The sequence below is a fragment of the Salmo salar genome, chromosome 10 (assembly GCF_965601325.2).
Source record: "Salmo salar chromosome 10, fSalSal1, whole genome shotgun sequence".
NCBI lineage: Eukaryota > Metazoa > Chordata > Actinopteri > Salmoniformes > Salmonidae > Salmo > Salmo salar.
In genome coordinates, this window is record NC_138300.1 from 116,030,777 (window position 1) to 116,048,795 (window position 18,019).

The following is an 18,019-nucleotide window of genomic DNA, read 5'->3' on the forward strand; positions in this document are numbered from 1 at the left end:
CGGCGGTAGTGCTGTAAGAAATAGATAATACATGATTTTTGAGACATATTTTCTTCATACCTCAGGTTACTTGCAGGTGCTATGATAGAGCCTTCGAACAACCAGACCCCAACCACAGCAAATACATAATAAACCACCTGCAAACAAAGACAGCACTTCTTTACAATCGTACCAGTTTAACAGCTCTGGTATGACCTATGTTATGTACTGGTTTTGACAGTGTTATGTAGCCCTTATGACAAAGGGGTCAAGTAAAGTGTTCCTGAATATGCTGTGGTATGGTTATATTTCTACTGGATATTTCAGCTCATTTGTGTTGAATATGCCTTGGGCAAGATATTATTGAGCTATACAGCATAGACAAAATATAAATATATAATAAGATATATGGCCTCGTTAATCTGACAAATGTAATGTTTTCAACAGGTCAGAACTTTACTATAGTGATGATGCTGTATAAATCACCACTAGAGGTGAGTAAAGTAACAAAGTTTCACTAAGGACACACCTCAGATTTCACACACGCTTGACATCAGTGACAGGGTAGAAAGGGAGTCTGTGTTTACCTTTCCTTCAACAAGGCTCGTTGGTCTAGGGGTATGATTCTCGCTTTGGGTGCGAGAGGTCCCGGGTTCAAATCCCGGACGAGCCCTTCTTTTCTGAACACTACAGGCTCAATGTACTATCCAAGATAATGATAGTCTACTTGGGTAAGTGGAGCAGACTGTGCATATTCAGCAGAAACACTGACAATCAGTCATATATAGGTTTCTATAACAAAGAGCAGGCTCACAGGATACCAATCTCAACTATTTTGTATTATGAGAACTAGCCGAACGACGAGTCGTATAACTGGCAAGCCTAATTCATAAATACTCTTATCTGTCAGCCACTGAGAAACGTCCACATAGTTTTATTTGCAGCTGTAACACTGTAGTCCTGGAACGGTCTCAGTCCTCATAATGCAAATGATAACCTTCAGCACTTAAGATGTCAACCACAGACAACGGTTTAATTTGTAAATCTGACAATGTACTGTACACTGAGTGTACTAAACAACAGGAACACCTTCCTAATATTGAGTTGCATTCCCTTTTGTCTTCAGAAAAGCCTCAATTCGTCAGGGGCATGGACTCTACAGGGTGTCTAAAGTGTTCCACAGGGATGCTGTCCCATGTTGACTCCAATGCTTCCTACAGTTGTGTCAAGTTGGTTGGATGTCCTTTGGGTGGTGGACCATTCTTGATACACACGGGAAACTGTTGAGAGTGAACAAAACAGCAGAGTTGCAGTTCTTGACACACTCAGACCGGTGCGCCTGGCACCTACTATAATACCCTGTTCAAAGACACTTCAATATTTTGTCTTGTCCATTCACCCTCTGAATGGCACACATACAGAATACATGTCAAGGCTTAAAAATCCTTCTTTAACCTGTCTCCTCCCCTTCATCTACACTGATTGAACTGAATTTAACAGGTGACATCAATACGGGATGATAGACTTCAGCTGGATTCACCTGATCAGTCTGTGTCATGGAAAGAGCAGGTGTTCATAATGTTTTGTACACACAGACTATTTATTTAGTTTTTTTATGTAACCTTTATTTAACTAGGCAAGTCATTTAAGAACATATTCTTATTTACAGTGACGGCATACCCTGGCCAAACCCGGACGACGCTGGGCAATTGTGCACCGCCCAATGCGACTCCCAATCACGGCCGGATGTGATACAAATCCCTGACGAGCCCTCCTTTTAAGAAGTCAAATGACTTACAGACTACACACAGTCTATATGACAGACTACATACAGTCTATGACAGACCTGGTAAGTCTATGTCATGGAAAGAGCAGGTGTTCCTAATGTTTTGTGCGCTCAGTGTTTGGAAAACTTCCTAAAAGTGTTAGTTACCACTAGAGGGCAGTCTAATAGCAAAAACCTGCCACATCACAGATTCTGGAAGTTCACTCAAAGGCTTATGAGGAGAAGGGGATGGGAAAATTATAACGATAGGGTGGGTTTCCCTAAGCAGGCTTGTTGGTTTAAGGGTATGCTTCTCGCTTAGGGTGTCAGTAGTCCTGGGTTTAAATCCCAGATGAGCCCACCTTTTGAAAAAATATGTGATAGATGTATTTAGGGTTGTCCTAAGTGAGTTAGTATATTGAAAGATCCCAAACAAAGTGGGGAGAAAAATCTTACCAATAGGAAAATGGCAGACTAAGTAGCAAATATGGATATCTGTAGGCCCTTTGGTAAAACAGAGATATAAAACAATATCCAGTCAGTATGGAATATAATGTACAGTGTCGTAATGTCAACGAGTGTCTTTGAATTGTGTGACAGACGGTAATATAGATACATCAACTAGAATCTTCTCTAAATTGCCCATGCTTCAAAATGGACCCTGCATTATCCTTACATACAGTATATAATACTGAACTGCACCTACCAGTGAAAGAACTGTGAGAGATCCATCAAATACGTTACTCCCATAGGACACATATCCTGTCCAGACAAATGCTACCACCTTCAGCGCCATCTCCAGCAGGTAGTAAAGGATGAAGAAACAGTTGATTGTCTGAAAAATCACAGATCAGTGGAGGCTGCTGAGGGGAGAACGGTTCATAATAATGGCTGGAACGGAGCAAATGGAATGGCATCAAACCATCTGTTTGATACCATTCCACCGAATCCCCTCCAGGCAAAACCACGGGCTGGTCCTCCCCAATTAAGGTGCCACCAACCTCCTGTGACAGAAATACATATAAAGTCTGTGAATTGCACGGAGCTATTGACAAACTGTGCAAGACCCTTACCTGCTATACATGAGTCAGTCATGTCGGCAGTGCACTGCATGTACAGTAACTAATGTCCACTTGTAAATACTACTTGTAGTACATTTTACATTCAAATGGTCTTAAATGTTGAGCCTCTAAATAGTAGTTGTCTCGTTCAGACATTCTACTCACAGTCAATCACCAGGAGAATCTGGAGGAACATTGATGATGCTTAGATGCATATACGTTAGCTACATGCATATACTGTACATGACCTTTGACCTTACACATTTTCTAAAAATGGGATACAATGCACCCCTGAAAATTCTGAAGAAACACTCATTTTTAGACCAGAGACATCAAATGCAGAGAAGGTGAACAAAATGGATCAGGGCCTATGTCTACTGCCTTTCCAATTGAATCTAATGATGATCAACAACAGAGATAAATAGGACTTATCTTTGTGTCTGTGACAGCCTCAATGGCTCTGCCCATGCTATCTCCATTTTAAAGTAGTCAATTGTCTTCTTCAATGGCTGATTGCTCCCAACTCATAGGAATACCCACCCAGTTGACTAATTTAAAATAGTGGAAGCCCTCAAATGCAATGGCCATTCCAAATTGCGTTTTATCCATGATGAGTCCTCTGTCTGTTTCCATTTGATCAACATGTCTGTGCAGAGTCTAGAACAGCCACTAGGTGGGAGTCTCTGAGCAGTTTTACTGAGCATGAAACAGCATTAACTTGCCAGGAATTCCTTATACATGTGGCATGCAGTGGAATTTAAACTCTTGGTTCTTGACCATATGACAGGCTCGTTGGTCTAGGGGTATGATTCTCGCTTAGGGTGCGAGAGGTCCCGGGTTCAAATCCCGGACGAGCCCTCCTTTTAAGTTGTCAAATGACTTACAGTATTAACAGGCCTACATAGAGATACTTTAGTGAATTTACACGACTATGCTTTGTACCCTCAATCAACAATATTACTGTGAATAAGTAGCCTGGAATCTTAACAGATAAGCTCTGTTTCAATATTGTTATGGTGAAACAAAGCATGTCAGTTAGGATTCCAGGCTAGTGTCGTGACTAAGAGCTGTTAGGATCAAGCAGAAACAAACATTTAAGTGAATTCATAAAATATTGTGACATAGTGAACACAGATGCAGACAACATTGGCCAGGGCCACAGCATTCCCCACTACAGTGACATAATGCTGACTAAACATATACTGAACCTTGCACAGGAACTTAGATCAGTACTCAGACAATATAGGACGCTACAGAGGAAAACAATGACTTCAATATCCTGTTCAATCTCCTTTCACAATAACTTTTCAGGTTTGCTTCTGTCCAAATGTTTGCTTCCGTTGCAAATGCAAGCACAAAGGCAAATGAAAAAAAAAGTCTTACTTTGGACATACCAAAAGTGCTCACAATTCAGAGGTGTGGCCATGTACATATATAACTTGATAAAACAACTTTTAACGCTATGTATTACAGTATGTTGTTTCAGGTAAGGCGGGAACCATCTCACCTTCATGATGGCATCTCTGTAATAACCTTTCATCTGAACTCTCCTCATCACCTTCAGGACTGTCTGGACCATAATACTCTCAACTTGAACACAGTCAATATTATTTTATACATACAGTAAGCGCTCCACCATTTTGCTGTTGTATATTAATAAAATAAACACGGTATCATCCTCAGAGAAGGTTGGTTCCTGGCTCTGACAGCGCAGCAGCTCAAAAGCTGCCCTGACGCCCAAACTCCTCCTCAGGATGGATGTCTGGATTGACATCTGCTAAAAAAAAGGGTTATCAATCAAATGTATTTATAAAGCCCTTCTTACATCAGCTGATGTCACAAAGTGCTGTACAGAAACTCAGCCTAAAACCCCAAACTGCAACCAATGCAGGTGTAGAAGCACAGTGGCAAGGAAAAACTCCCTAGAAAGGCCAGAACCTAGGAAGAAACCTAGAGAGGAACCAGGCTATGAGGGGTAGCCAGTCCTCTTCTGGCTGTGCAGGGTTGAGATAACAGAACATGGCCAAGATGTTCAAATGTTAATTGATGACCAGCAAGGTCAAATAATAATAATCACAGTGGTTGTCGAGGGTGCAACAGGTCAGCACCTCAGGAGTAAATGTCAGTTGGCTTTTCATAGCCGATCATTCAGAATATCTCAACCGCTCCTGCTGTCTCTAGAGAGTTGAAAACAGCAGGTCTGGGACAGGTAGCACATCTGGTGAACAGGTCAGGGTTCCATAGCCGCAGGCAGAACAGTTGATACAGAAGCAGCAGCACGGCCAGGTGGACAAGGGACAGCAAGGAGTCATCAGGCCAGGTAGTCCTGAGGCATGGTCCTAGGGCTCAGGTCCTCCAAGAGAGTGAAAGAAAGAGAGAAAAAGAGAATTAGAGAGCATTCTTAAATTCACACAGGACACGGGTAAGACAGGAGAAATACTCCAGATATAACAGACTGACCCTAGCCCCCCCAACACAAACTACTGCAGCATAAATAATGGAGGCTGAGACAGGAGGGGTCAGGAGACACTGACCCCTCCTGTTACCATGATCAATACTACTCACATACCTATGGAAAATTGGCTACCCACTGACAACACTCCCTACCCACTTACCTAAATATTTGTTAACTTTGTGAAGTACAGTCGACAACAAGCCAGTTACTCACCACTAAGTATCCTCTAAACTGGTTGTATATGATGGCAGTCAGCAGGTTCATCAGGATGTATGTTCCTACAATAGAGTGTTAACATGTAAAGTAAGCATTTATTGAACATACAGATTGAATCAATTCAAACAGTTTGAAATATATTTATATCTAAATAATATTGTAATCAACACAATGGCACAGAAACACATCAAACAAACTCAACAAATGTCACGCTTGTTGAAAAGAGTGGACCAAGGCGCAGCGTGCGTAGAGTTCCACATTATATTTAATAGTGACACAACAAAACAACAAAGACTATAACAAACGTGCAGACACAGAGCGCACAAAGCACTAACCAAAACAAAATCCTACAAAGCAGGTGGGAGAAAGGGCTTCCTAAATATGATCCCCAATTAGAGGCAACGATTACCAGCTGCCTCTAATTGGGAACCATACAAACCAGCAACATAGAAAATGAATGACTAGAACACCCCCCTAGTCACGCTCTGACCTAAACACCATAGAGAACCGAGGGCTCTCTATGGTCAGGGCGTGACACCAAATCCACTGAAGAGGATGAAGAAGACAGAGAAAACTCTGTTTAAAGTGTAAGCTGGCATCATCACATTAGAGCAGAGAAAAACATGCCATGTCTAAAATGAAAAGCTCATCCACTTTGACTTACAGCAGTGATAAATTAAAATCTACACTAGCATATGAAAAACTTGTTATGAATAAGCCTACCGTCAGGGTTGTTAGCAGTTGTGAGAAGAACCAAAAGAGACGTAAGAGACCGAGAGAGGTTTTTGAAATAGAACTCCCATTCCATGTTCTTCTCTGGGTTCTAGAACAAGACACATCAGAGCAGGTATCACATAAGAACAATAACTACTTGCTATGCAGACTATGCACTTTGATTAGAATGTTCTATGTGTTTTCACTGATCTGCCCTTCTTGGCAAGGTCTCCCTTGAGAAAGAGGTCTTCTAACCTCAATGGCACCTCCTGGTTAAATAAAGATGAAATACAAAATTATCAAATATTCTCATGAAATAAATCTTCTGAAAATCCTCTGAAGGCCACTGGCCTTCAACTAAAATTAGCAGATAATTACAAAAAAGACCCAAGGGCCTACACGCTTAAAAAAAATAAAAAATATTGTGACGATTGTCGTAAGGATCGACCAAGGTGCAGCGTGGTAAGTGCTCATGATTAATAATTTATTATAACTCAGAACACTAAATCAAAACAACAAACAAAGGAAAACGGACGTCACGTTCTGCAGGCTTTACTGAGCTGTGCAAAAACAAGATCCCACAACTGAAAGAGGGAAAAAGGGATGCCTAAGTATGATTCCCAATCAGAGACAACGATAGAAGAAATAGAAAACATAGAATGCCCTCCCCATGTCACACCCTGACCTAACCAAACTAGAGGAAATAAAACGTCTCTCACAGGACATGGTGTGCCGCAAACCTGAACCTATAAGGGAGGGTCCGGGTGGGCATCTAACCATGGTGGCGGCTCCACCCGCTGATCCCTCCGCTTTTGTATTACCGGACTGTGGATCGTTTTCAGAGGAACCAGACTGGGGACCGTCGCCGGATGCTCCGGACCGGGGACCGTCGCCGGATGCTCCGGACCGGGGACCATCGCATCCGCCAGATGCTCCGGACCGGGGACCGTCGCATCCGCCAGATGCTCCGGACCGGGGACCGTCGCATCCGACAGATGCTCCGGACCGGGGACCGTCGCATCCGCCAGATGCTCCGGACCGGGGACCGTCGCATCCGACAGATGCTCCGGACCGGGGACTGTCGCCGGATGCTCCGGACCGGGGACCGTCGCATCCGACAGATGCTCCGGACCGGGGACCGTCGCCGGATGCTCCGGACCGGGGACCGTCGCTGCAGACTCCGTGCCACGGATCGTCACTACAGGCTCCGCGCCATAGATCATCACTGGAGTCTCCGGGCCATGGATCATCACCGGAGGCTTCGGGCCATGGATTATCACCGGAGGCTTCGTGCCATGGATTATCACCGAAGGCTCCGGGCCATGGATTATCACTGGAGGCATCGGGCCATGGATTATCACTGGAGGCTTCGGGCCATGGATTATCACTGGAGGCTTCGGGCCATGGATCATCACTGGAGGCTTCGGATCATGGATCATCACTGGAGGCTTCAGATCATGGATCATCACTGGAGGCTTCGGATCATGGATCATCACTGGAGGCTTCGGATCATGGATCATCACTGAAGGCTTCGGATCATGGATCATCACTGGAGGCATACATTTTTTACATTTACATTCTTACGTGGAGCTGGAATCGGTCTCACCGAACTGGGGAGACGCACTGGAGACCGGGTGCGCAGAGCAGGCACAGGGTATACTGGGCCGTGGAGGCACACTGGAGGTCTGGAGCTAAGGGCTGGCACAACCCATCCTGGCTGGATGGTTACATTAGCCCGGCAAATGCGGGGCGCTGGCACAGGACAAACTGGGCTGTGAAGGCGCACTGGCGACACAGTGCGTAGAACTGGCACAGTATATACTGGGCTGTGGAGACCCACTGGAGGTCTGGAGCATATGGCTGGCACAACCCGACCTGGCTGGATGCTCAGTTTTGCCCGGCAAGTGCGGGGCGCTGGCACAGGACGAACTGGGCTGTGAAGGCGTACTGGCGACACAGTGCGTAAAGCTGGCGCAGGATATCCTGGACAGAGGAGGCGCACTGGAGACCAGGAGCGCTGAGCCGGCACAATCCATCCTGGCTGAATGCCCCCTCTAGCACGGCAAATGCGGGGCGCAGGCACAGATCGCACCGGGCTATGAATGCGCACTGGCGATATAGTGCGCATCACAGCATAACTCGGTGCCTGACTGGTCATCTGCTCCCTACGGTAAGCACGGGGAGTTGGCTCAGGTCTGAACCCTGATTTAGCCAATCTCTCCGTGTGCCCCCCCGCCAAAAAAAGTGTGGCTGCCTCTCGTGCTTGCCTCGTTGCCGTGCTAGTTCCTGATCTCGTTGCCGCTCTGCTCTCGCTGCCTCCACCTGTTCCCATGGGAGGCGATCCCATCCAGCCTGGATCCCCTCCCACGTCCAGGATCCCTTGCAGTCCAGGATGTCTTCCCAGGTCCATGTCTCCTGACCACGCTGTTTGGTTCTTTTGTGGTGGGATCTTCTGTGACGATCGTCGTAAGGAGGAGATCAAGGTGCAGCGTGGTAAGTGCTCATGATTAATAATTTATTATAACTCAGAACACTAAATCAAAACAAAAAACAAAGGAACAAGAACGTCACGTTCTGCAGGCTTTACTGAGCTGTACAAAAACAAGATCCCACAACTGAAGGAAAGAAAAAAGGCTGCCTAAGTATGATTCCCAATCAGAGATAACGATAGACAGCTGCCTTTGATTAGGAACCATACTCTGCTAAACACAAAGTAATTGAAAACATAGAATGCCCACCCCATGTCACACCCTGACCTAACCAAACTAGAGGAAATAAAACGTCTCTCACACGTCAGGGCGTGACAATTATAGTAATGTTCACACTATCCAATCAATAAACAGGTACTGGGGATGTTACTGTACCTCTCCCTTTGTGAATAGCAGCATTCCAAACATGGTGAAGACACACAGGTGGAGAACCACTACTAAGATCAAACTGGAGAGAAGAAGAAAGCCCTATAGTCAGCCAAAATGAAGGACCTTATGCATTTCTGTATTCACTAATCATTTGACTCAATTCAATACCATTACCTTGTTATTTCTGGTATTGTTCTTTTGATGCATTTCAACGTCTTCTTCATCAATTATGAGTTGTGAAGAGGAAAATGGCCGAAGAAGTTTTCTGATTCTCATAGTCTACGACACAAATGATGCAAAACATATCAGGACAGAAGAATCAGATGACCTTTCTACTTCATGAAACAAGCTTACTAAGTGTTGTACACTCAATATACTGTAGAATAGAATAGAATATGATTACATGAAAAAGCATATCAAGGTCCCAGAGGAGAGATTATAAAGGGGTATACATGTGACTTTGCTTACGTCATCACAAGCCATGTTCAAGGTCAAGGTCCGGTCAGTGACAGACACTGAGATGACCACCATGTAGCCCACCAGCCATTTACACTTCAAAAACTCCTCATGACGTATCAGGAACCTCTACAAAAAGAGTAAGGGGGAATCCCTTCCAACAAATAGGCTACTGATCCTCACAGCAGTAAATTAAGATGTCATGTAGCCTATGATGTGCCTACTAATCTACACTCTTAGAAAAAAGGGTTCCAAAAGGGATCTTAGGCTGTCCCTATAGTAGAACCCTTTTTGGTGCCATGTAGAACTATTTTCGGTTCAAGGTAGAACCCTTTTCAGTCCCAGGTAGAACCCTTTTTGGTTCCATGAAGAACCATTTGGGGTTTCATGTGGAATCCTCTGTGGAAAGAGTTGTACATGGAATCTAAAAGGTTCTACCTGGAACCAAAATGGTTCTTCCTGGAACCAAAAATAGTTCTTCAGAGGGTTCTCCTATGGGGACAGTCGAAGAACCATTTTAGTTTTTTTTCTAAGAGTGTATGAAATTGATTGAGAAATGTACTCAAAAGCTGCATAACCATGACATTACACATGATCAATAGATATCTGATGATAACGGAATAATATGTTATATTAATAGTATTTGTTTAATAGTATTAAGGTATTACAGAGTGTAGTAATAGTTTTATTTGGTGGTTCACTACATCAGAAGTAGATTTAGAGTGTATATTACCTTAACGATGAGGTGGAACGTGAATATGAGAAGGCAGATGATCTCGATGCCCTTGGTGAGGCCACATGGGGGTTCCCAGAGGGTGTGTTTAGAACACAGGCCAGAAGTCACAGACAGGGAGGAGGGCCTCGCAATGAAGGCCAGGGCCAGGATGACAAATATCACCACATTCAGGCCCCTGAGGGCACAGAAGAAAACTGTTATGGGTTATAACTAATATGAAACAAGAACAGTAGACATTTCATGTCCTGTACTGTAGGGCTGTAGATAGCCTACACTAGAAAGTAACATGACTAGAACACACTTTTCACCAAGCAGATTGTGTGTCCGGATCTATCCATTTTATAATGATTTACTCATTGTACTTACTTACTAAAGAAAGCATTAACTATTTTTACTGTCAATAAATAAAAAAAGTTAAGTAGATATGGTAAGAGCAGTAATCAAGAGAGAAACAGAGCTGCTATACATGAACAAATATATATATTTATTATTGACAGAGCCTGGAGTAGTACCATCTGTAAAGTCCTATTGATCTTGGGTCCATGTGATGGTTGATAGATCGATACTACTACTATAAGGAATGTAAACAAATGTACTACAAAAGTGTTGATAAACAAAGTAATGTACAGAAACTGTATTTAAAAAGCAGCTCATGGTGGAAAATAGCAAGTTATTCCTAAATGTACAGCATCTTCGTTGAGGACCACAGCCTGTTGAATGTACAGCTCCTCATCTGTTGGAAAGGGAAACATGGGGAGAACATGGGTTTAATTGAATGATAGGGTTACTAGGCATTTTGTTGTTCTGATAGTGCTGTACATGTAGTGTTGTGTCTCTCTTGTTGTTCTGATAGTGCTGTACATGACTGTCGGTGTGCTTCACTTCGGCGAGGCGCTAAACATTCGGACTAAGGCACTTCACTCTGAAAGAGTCATAGTGAAAGTGAACCTACCTCACCAGCAATGAAAACACAGTACCTAGAGAAAGATTCATAGTGAAAGTGAACTTTCCTCACCAGTAATGAATACACAGTAACTAGAGAAAGATTCATAGTGAAAGTGAACTTTCCTCACCAGTAATGAATACACAGTAACTAGAGAAAGATTCATAGTGAAAGTGAACTTTCCTCACCAGTAATGAATACACAGTAACTAGAGAAAGATTCATAGTGAAAGTGCACTTACCTCAACAGTAATGAAAACACAGTAACTAGAGAAAGATTCATAGTGAAAGTGAACCTACCTCACCAGCAATGAAAACACAGTACCTAGAGAAAGATTCATAGTGAAAGTGAACCTACCTCACCAGTAATGAAAACACAGTAACTATAGAAAGAGCCATAGTTAAAGTGAACAATGTCAAGTCAGTGGGAGAAACAAGCTGTTTCAGTGCCTGTGTAAGCCCACTGTATTTCTAGAGAAAGAGCTGCACAAAGGAAAGGTAGATCTAGCCAGAAACACAACACTCAATTGAAAGTTGAGACACAAGTTGGTATGTTTTTACACAGAGAGAGTAGAGAGATGAAGTCACCCAGTTTCCAAAGCCCCAGCAGCAGCTAACCTAACCACCCCCTCACACCATGTCATCAGCTATCTTCAACATTCAGATGGTACCTGTCTATCTATTGAACTCCTCAAACTGAACAAAGAAAATCTTTGCGTCCATGACTGAATTATTAGGAGTTTAGTATAACCCTTTACGCAGAATGTAGAACTTAAAGCACTCAACAGGTGATGTTATATCGGACAATATTGTGTTTCAGAGTCAGTAAAAGAAGCAGTAGAGTTACAAAACAGTCTTTTGATCCACTCAGGAAACAATGCAAAAGCTCATTCATAGAACCGCAATTAAAGCAATAACCGGGAACCCGCTTCCATTACACCCAATATCTATATTTTATCCAGTGACGGACATAGTTAGGTGCTGAAGGTGTGGGTGGGCATGCAGTTTTGTGACAACTTTCTCTTCAGTAGGCTCTGCTATCTGTTGTCTGAAAAACTAGGGGTCAAAACACAAAGGCAAACCTTGCAGGGTACAGTTTGTGAAACAATCAATGAAATGTATTTATAAAGCCCTATTAACATCAGCAGACAGCAGTTGTCACAAAGTGATTCACAGTAACCCGGCCTAGTATATATAACCTGTATGAAATCGGTCCAAACCTTTCATATCTGAAATGACAAACTTGGCAACAGAACAGATAGTTCCATATTACATAATGCCAAGAGCACACTTCCTGTGTGTTGACAGATAATGTAATCAAGTGCAGTGGCTGCTGAGATAGCTCAGGTCTGCCAAAAGGCCCAGCGCATACTGCGGCCAATCATCAACTCAATTCATTAACACTAATGGCAGGACCAAAACACAGAGCAAAGCCAAAGCATAGCGTACCTACAATGTCATGAATGCCAAGTCAAAAGCAGAGCTAAAGCCTGTTGAGGGCAGACCCAAAAACACAAAGCCAAAACAAAAGCCAAAGCTAAAACCTGTTCAAGGCAGACCCAAAAACACTAAGCCAAAGCTAAAACCTGTTCTAAAAACACTGGTGTTACTGGTCCTACCTGAACATCAGCTGGATGGTAGTGTCATGACGTGGCCCTCTTTGGGTACAGCGAGCACCATCCCCCTCTCACCACCTCTCTCTCTTCCCCCTACACCCAGGCTCTGTTAGGCAGGTCATAAAGTCCTAGAGGAGTTTCTCGACTCACGGCCAGAGTATTGAGAGAGTGAGTTTCACAGGAGAACAAAGGAACCTCTTCCACATCACAGAACTTGAGAACTGAACAATGTCCATGTTTTGGAGAATGTGTACACGGTCTGGGAAGAATCCAGCTACGACCGGTCCATTTCATTTAATGTTTGTGAAACTCATGAGAGACAATACAGCCACATTACCATAACTCTGTTTATACAAGAGTCTCAGTTGTGAGGCTTGCATCTAACTGTTGTATAAAATGAATGAGTAAAGATTAAACTATTTGTGAAATTATGTCATGTGATTAAAAACTGTTTAATGAAGGAAACTCCAATTACCTTTGGGGTTTAACTAGGTCATAGGCCCGCCCCATGAGCACAGACATTGACCAGGCGTCATGGGACAGCTCTCTTCTGCTGTTACGAATATAACCCCCACCTGAAGGATTTCTTATCAGACCAGCTTACCTCGATTACCACGAGAGGGCTAAGGTTTGAGTGGATTGCGGAATCTTTTAACCATACCACGTGGTTAAACTCTGAGACTATCGATCCGATAGAATAAGAGCAAATCTTTGATACGAATTACTAGTCTGCAGCTAGGAATTCTATACCATTGAATGCGAAGGCCGACAACCGCCGAAACATATATTCTATAACAACAGTTTTGAATGGGACTCTGAACTATCCATTCTAACTACGGAAGAGAGAAAGTGTGGACAAACTCTCCAACAGAAACAAACTTTCCAACAGAGATCATGACGACACACTGAGCGTAAATATATATATAGATTGCAATTATTCCCGAACGAGTGAGTGTTCATGTGCAAAGGTTTAGCATTTCAATTGTTAGAATTATCAACTGTGTAGTGTCTTATCTTTCGCGCCCTTCTCAGTCCCATTGTCTACCAAGCCGCCATGCCGGTTTAGCCCACTAGGGCACATCCCCTATCATTTCCTTGTAACCATATCTACTTTGTTTGTTTGTGTGTGCATTTCTGTGATTATTTAGTTAGTTAATAAATAAATGATTGAGACCATTGATGTATGGATGATTCTTAGTAAAGACTGGGTTTGTGCAGATAACCAACAATTTATGACTTTTGGAATGAGACTAACGTGAGGTAAAGAATAATTCATTAACCTGTTAGGGCTAGGGGGCAGCATTTGCACGTCTGGATAAAAAAAATGTACCCGATTTAATCTGGTTACTAATCCTACCCAGTAACTAGAATATGCATATACTTATTATATATGGATAGAAAACACTCTAAAGTTTCTAAAACTGTTTGAATGGTGTCTGTGAGTATAACAGAACTCATTTGGCAGGCAAAACCCTGAGACATTTTCTGACAGGAAGTGGATACCTGATGTGTTGTATTGACTTTAAACCTATCCCATTGAAAAACACAGGGGCTGAGGAATATTTTGGCACTTCCTATTGCTTCCACTAGATGTCACCAGCCTTTACAAAGTGTTTTGAGTCTTCTGGAGGGAGATCTGACCGAACAAGAGCCATGGAACGATGATGTCCCATTAGACACCTGGCGCGCGAGTTCATGTTGGGTACCCTCGTTCCAATACGTTATAAAAGAGTATGCATTCGTCCACCTTGAATATTATTCATGTTCTGGTTAAAAAAAGGCCCTAATGATTTATGCTATACAACGTTTGACATGTTTGAACGAACGGAAATATATTTTTTCCCCTCGTTCATGACGAGAAGTCCGGCTGGCTTAGATCATGTGCTAACAAGACGGAGATTTTTGGACATAAATGATGAGCTTTTTTGAACAAAACTACATTCGTTATGGACCTGTGATACCTGGAAGTGACATCTGATGAAGAGAATCAAAGGTAATGGATTATTTACATAGTATTTTCGATTTTAGATCTCCCCAACATGACGTCTAGTCTGTATCGCAACGCGTATTTTTCTGGGCGCAGTGCTCAGATTATTGCAAAGTGTGATTTCCCAGTAAGGTTATTTTTAAATCTGGCAAGTTGATTGCGTTCAAGAGATGTAAATCTATAATTCTTTAAATGACAATATAATATTTTACCAATGTTTTCTAATTTTAATTATTTAATTTGTGACGCTGACTTGACTGCCGGTTATTGGAGGGAAACGATTTCCTCAACATCAATGCCATAGTAAAACGCTGTTTTTGGATATAAATATGAACTTGATAGAACTAAAAATGCATGCATTGTCTAACATAATGTCCTAGGAGTGTCATCTGATGGAGATTGTAAAAGGTTAGTGCATCATTTTAGCTGGTTTTATGGTTTTGGTGACCCTGTCTTTGACTTGACAAAACATTACACACAACTCTTGTAAATGTACTGTCCTAACATACTCTAAATTTATGCTTTCGCCGTAAAACCTTTTTGAAACGTCGGTGGGAGATCTTTCAAATGGTGTAAAATAGTTGTATTTTTGAAAAATTTGAATTTTGACATTTATTTGGATTCAAATTTGCCGCTCTTGAAATGCACCTGCTGTTGATGGAGTGCACCACGGGTGGCACGCTAGCGTCCCACCTAGGCCATAGAGGTTAATTAAAAGACTAAATGATCAGATATTAAAGTATCTGAAAGTTATATTAGGAAAATTATAACTTTGTAATCTGAATATTTTCCTTGGTGCCCCGACTTCCTAGTTAATTACATTTACATGATTAGAATAATCACGTAATAATAATTACAGAGAATTGATTTGATAAACTAACAGTCTTCGGTTTTAATGATGCCAAAGACACGACAGTAGTCTCCAAGTCTGTCCTCTCCATATTACGGGTTGATTGAAGTGCCTTTGAATGGGGTATGGTAGTATGTTCCGGGAGCACTGGTTTAAGTGTGTCAAGAACTGCAGCGCTGCTGAGTTTTTTACGCTCAGCAGTTACCCTTGTGTATTAAGAATGGTCCACCATCCAAAGGACATCCAGCCAACTTGTGTTAACTAACCTCCAGACGAGCTTCAATGCCATACAACTCTCCTTCCGTAGCCTCCAACTGCTCATAAATACAAGTAAAACTAAATGCATGCTCTTCAACCGATCGCTGCCTACACCTGCCCGCCAGCCCAACATCACTACTCTGGACGGTTCTGACTTAGAATATGTGGACAACTACAAATACCTAGGTGTCTGGTTAGACTGTAAACTTTCCTTCCAGACTCACATCAAACATCTCCAATCCAAAGTTACATTTAGAATTGGCTTCCTATTTCGCAAAACAAAGCATCCTACACTCATGCTGCCAAATATGCCGTCGTAAAACTGACCATCCTACCGATCCTCGACTTCGGTGATGTCATTTACAAAATAGCCTCCAACACCCTACTCAACAAATTGGATGCAGTCTATCACAGTGCCATCCGTTTTTTCACCAAAGCCCCATATACTACCCACCACTGCGACCTGTACGCTCTCGTTGGCTGGCCCTCGCTTCATACTCGTCGCCAAGCCCACTGGTTTCAGGTCATCTACAAGACCCTGCTAGGTAAAGTCACGCCTTATCTCAGCTCGCTGATCACCATAGCAGCACCCACCGTAGCATGCGCTCCAGCAGGTGTATTTCACTGGTCCCCCCCAGGGTCAATTCCTCCTTTGGCCGCCTCGCCTTGAAGATCTCTGCTGCCAATGACTGGAACGAACTACAAAAATCTCTGAAACCGGAAACACTTATCTCCCTCACCAGCTTTAAGCAACAGCTGTCAGAGCAGCTCACAGGTCACTGCACCTGTACATAGCCCATCTATAAATAGCCCAAACAATTACCTCATCCCCTACTGTATTTATTTATTTTGCTCCCTTGCACCCTAGTATTGTCACGTCCTGAACACAGTAAGATGTTATTTTCTATGGTAGAGTAGGTCAGGGCGTGACAGGGGGTGTTTGTGTTTTTCCATGTTTTGTAGTTCTATGTTTAGGTTCTAGTTTCTATTTCTATGTTGGGTTTTTTGGGATGAACTCCAATTAGAGGCAGCTGGTCCTCGTTGTCTCTAATTGGAGATCATACTTAAGTAGGGGTTTTTTCCACCTGTGGTTGTGGGTAGTTGTCTTCTGTTTAGTTTTCTGTACCTGACAGAACTGTGCACTTTCATTTTCTCTTTGTTATTTTTTCTTGAGTGTTCTGAGTTAAAATAAATATTCATCATGAGCAATCAACACGCTGCGCTTTGGTCCCCACTCTACGACAGCCGTTACAAGTATTTCTACTTTGCACATTCACCTACTGCAAATCTACAATTCCAGTGTTATTTAATTGCTATATTGTATTTACTTAGCCACCGTGGCCCTTTTATTGCCTTTACCTCCCTTATCTCACCTCATTTGCTAACACTGTATATACTTATTTTTCTACTGTATTATTGACTGTATGTTTGTTTTACTCCATGTGTAACTCTGTGTTGTTATATGTGTCGAACTGCTTTGCTTTATCTTGGCCAGGTCGCAGTTGTAAATGAGAACTTGTTCTCAACTTGCCTACCTGGTTAAACAAATATAAAATAAATAAACTTCCTGTGGCTATGGAACCCTGACCTTTTCACCAGACACGCTACCTTGTCTTGCTGCTGATCCAGTTTCAACTGTTCTGCCTGCGGCAATGGAACCCTGACCAGTGACGATTATTTGACAATGCTGGCCATCTGTGAACGTTTGAACATCTTGAACTGATCTGAGGACAAAAGGGGGTGCAACTCAATATTAGGAAGGTGTTCCTAATGTTTTGTACACCATATGTTTATTCATTTAGATTTTGTGGTAACTTTGTAAGGACCAACGTTGGAGATGAGAAGCAGGTATGGGGAGTCAACATTTAATCAGGAACAAACAGGTAACAAGAGAGGCACAACGTCAACACAGCGGGTAAAAAAATACATATGACAATCAATGTTGAAGCAGGGAACAGAGCGGGGAACCAGACATGTATAGGGAAGGTAATGACAGAGGTGATAGAGTCCAGGTGAGTCCAAAAGTCGCTGATGCTCGTGACGGGGGAAGGCAGGTGTGAGTAATGGTGGCAGGAATGCGCAATGCTGGGGAGCTTGTTGCCGTCGAACACCAGGGGGGAAGAGCG

The 18,019-nt window shown here is 42.8% G+C and overlaps 1 long non-coding RNA gene and 2 other non-coding genes across 3 annotated transcripts; 2 read left to right on the top strand and 1 right to left on the bottom strand.

Annotated features, from left to right (window-relative positions):
- The first annotated feature begins 580 nt into the window (after positions 1-580).
- trnap-ugg (transfer RNA proline (anticodon UGG)) lies at positions 581-652 on the top strand. The gene has a single exon. It is a non-coding gene; the product is annotated as a tRNA-Pro (tRNA).
- A 2,939-nt stretch (positions 653-3,591) lies between these two features.
- Positions 3,592-3,663, top strand: trnap-agg (transfer RNA proline (anticodon AGG)). The gene has a single exon. It is a non-coding gene; the product is annotated as a tRNA-Pro (tRNA).
- Positions 3,664-3,904: 241 nt separating this feature from the next.
- On the bottom strand, positions 3,905-7,119 carry LOC145858659 (uncharacterized). Its single transcript, XR_014379143.1, has 3 exons — positions 6,200-7,119; positions 5,474-5,538; positions 3,905-5,158 (listed from the first exon to the last, which is right to left on the bottom strand). It is a non-coding gene; the product is annotated as an uncharacterized LOC145858659 (long non-coding RNA).
- Between the last annotated feature and the right edge of the window lie 10,900 nt (positions 7,120-18,019).